At 48.5% G+C, this 2,500-nt stretch overlaps 1 protein-coding gene across 1 annotated transcript in view; it reads left to right on the forward strand.

Moving 5' to 3' along the window:
* The window catches only part of LOC113802931 (zinc finger protein rotund), a 616,373-nt gene that overhangs the window by 453,491 nt on the left and 160,382 nt on the right, over positions 1-2,500 (forward strand). The gene's annotated exons all lie outside the window — the stretch shown is intronic.

Genomic DNA, 2,500 nt, shown 5'->3' on the forward strand with positions numbered 1-2,500 from the left:
CACCCTCCCTCTCGCCGCCTTGAGTCCCACGAGCAACCCCCCCCCCCCCGGCCCTTTACTCCCGCCTCCCACTTCCTCCCCATCCCTCGGGCTCCCACTCCCACTCCCTCTCCTACCCCACCCCGCCCCCAGCCCATCCTCACCCCCTTCCCGCACCCATCCCGCACTTCCTCCCTCACCCCCCTCCCCACCCTCCTCACCCTCACGTTCAAACCCACCCACTCTCCCTCACCGCGCTCACCTCCCCCAACTGCGCCCATCCTCACTCCCTCCCCCACACGCCCGCACCCACCCCCACTCCTTCCCCCACACGCCCGCACCCACCCCCACTCCTTCCCCCCACACGCCCGCACCCAACCCCCTCCCTCCTACCCCCCCCTTCGCCCCGCTTCCCTCTTCCACACGCCCGCCCACCCCTCCCTCCACCACACGCCCGCCCACCCCTCCCTCCTCCACACGCCCGCCCCCCCCTCCCTCCTCCACACGCCCCCCCCCCCCTCCTTCCCCCCCCCCCCCGCCCCCAACCCCCCCCCCCCACCCCCCCTTCGCCCGGCGTCCGCCCACCCCTCCCTCCTCCACACGCCCGCGCCCACACCGACACTATTCTGCCATCATTATCCCGTGCACGCTGCAAGAGGCGGGTTGAAAGGCGCCCAGTGTTAAGGCAGTGTCACGCCCATTGTCTCCATCAGCCCCGTGATGTCGTCCAGGTTTTTACGTGACCAGGTGAAGCCGCATCGTCATCCTTCCCTCCTCCCCTCCCTCGTCCTCTCTCCTCTCTCCCTTTTCCCTCCTTTTTTTTTTCCGTGTTCGTCTCTCTCTTGCATCTCTATCTCATTTTTATCTTTTTTTTTTCCTTCTGTTTTGTCTCTCTCGCTCTCCTCTGCCTTCTTCGCCTTTCCTTCTCTTCCTCCTATTCCCATTCCTCCTCTTCCCTATTCCTATTCCTCCACCTCCTCCCTTCCTTCTCTACCCTCCTGTCGCCCTCCCTCTTCACTCCCTCCCTCCTCCTCCCTCCCCACGAATCCATCCTCTTATTCCCCTCTTCTTTCTTTTCCTCTCTGTCCTCCTCCTCTTCCTCCCTGTCTATCAGTACGAACCCGCCACCGACGATAGATTTTCTTCCCTCGTTATTCCACTTCTCAAAACCGCGTCGCCGTTATAAGTAAAATGTTTTAGAAGTTGATACGTTGTCTGCTCATGGCACTCAACATCCGCACGCCATAATCAACATTCAACTCCCAATAATACGAAATCCTGATCTTTTTTTCTTCATCTTTTCCTGTTATCGTGTTGCTGGTGTTTTTTCAGCTGTTGTTCTTATTTTTTTTCTCCCTTTTTTCTTGTTTTATTATCTCGTTGTCGGCTTCCTTTTGTTTGTTTTTTCTGTATAAGGTGTTGTTGCTGTTACTGTGTCGTTCTTTTTCTCTCTTTTTTTCCGGGAGAAACTTCGAAGAAACGGTCGAAGGAGATTTGTAGATACTTAGAGGGTGGATTATCAACCCTTGTTTCTTCGACCCCTGTGTTTTACCCATGGGCAGTTTATCTGAATTAGAATTGCCATCTGCAAACGAAAAATCTGAACCTGTTAGATTGATCTTTCGACGTATCAAAACTCTTTTTCATCTATTTATTATTTTTGTTTATCTGTCTATATATAATTTCTATAGACATAAATTTTCGGCGAAGATTCACAGCTTCGGGTAGGTGATAGAGCGTATCCTGTTTACATGTTTTATCTAATCAATTTTTCTATGATTTAGGATAAGCAGCATCTTGGCGCGTGTGAGAAAGCCGAAATATTCTTTTCTCACGTTTTTATGTCATTTTTGGAAGAGGAAGAACTGATAAGAACCTTTTTTTTTATTATGATGGATGCCACACGCCCTTCATTCCTGCAGTAGGAGGGCGTCTGTCTGAACGTGTCTATCGTTCTCCAGGTATTTCGTGAACGTGTTTGTGTGGCCATACATATAGAAAAGTTAGTATACGATAAAAAGAGATCGATTAAGATTTATTTTGATGTGAATTAGGACTCCAAGTGTGATATCTGCAGTGCGCGATTTTGCAGAGGCTGGGGGGGTGTTTCGCCAATATTTTGTAATCTTATTTATGATATGAACTTGAGTGTTATCAGTGAGTCAGCGTATACCACGTCTTTATCTCGCAGAGTAATTCCGTTTTGCTTGATAGTGCTTGAGGGGGAAAATTGAGTTATGAAGATAGTCAATGTTGAAGTGTTAAAATCGTCACCGTTGTCTTTTTCATCATTCTGATATAAAATACTGTAGTTTATTTTGATTTTGGTATCAGTGTTAACAAGCAATTGGTGTTTGATTGTTATTGTAGCAAAAACATATTAGCATCATAAAAAAAATCGTTAGTAACACAAATTGTAATAAGAATTTCCGGACAAAAGATCCACCAAATTGCAAGGGTGACTTAACGAAAAATGAAATAGAAGAATAAAAAGAATAAAGCTAAAGCGATATTAAAAAAC

Source organism: Penaeus vannamei, chromosome 27 (genome assembly GCF_042767895.1).
Source record: "Penaeus vannamei isolate JL-2024 chromosome 27, ASM4276789v1, whole genome shotgun sequence".
In the NCBI taxonomy this organism is placed as follows: Eukaryota; Metazoa; Arthropoda; class Malacostraca; order Decapoda; family Penaeidae; genus Penaeus; species Penaeus vannamei.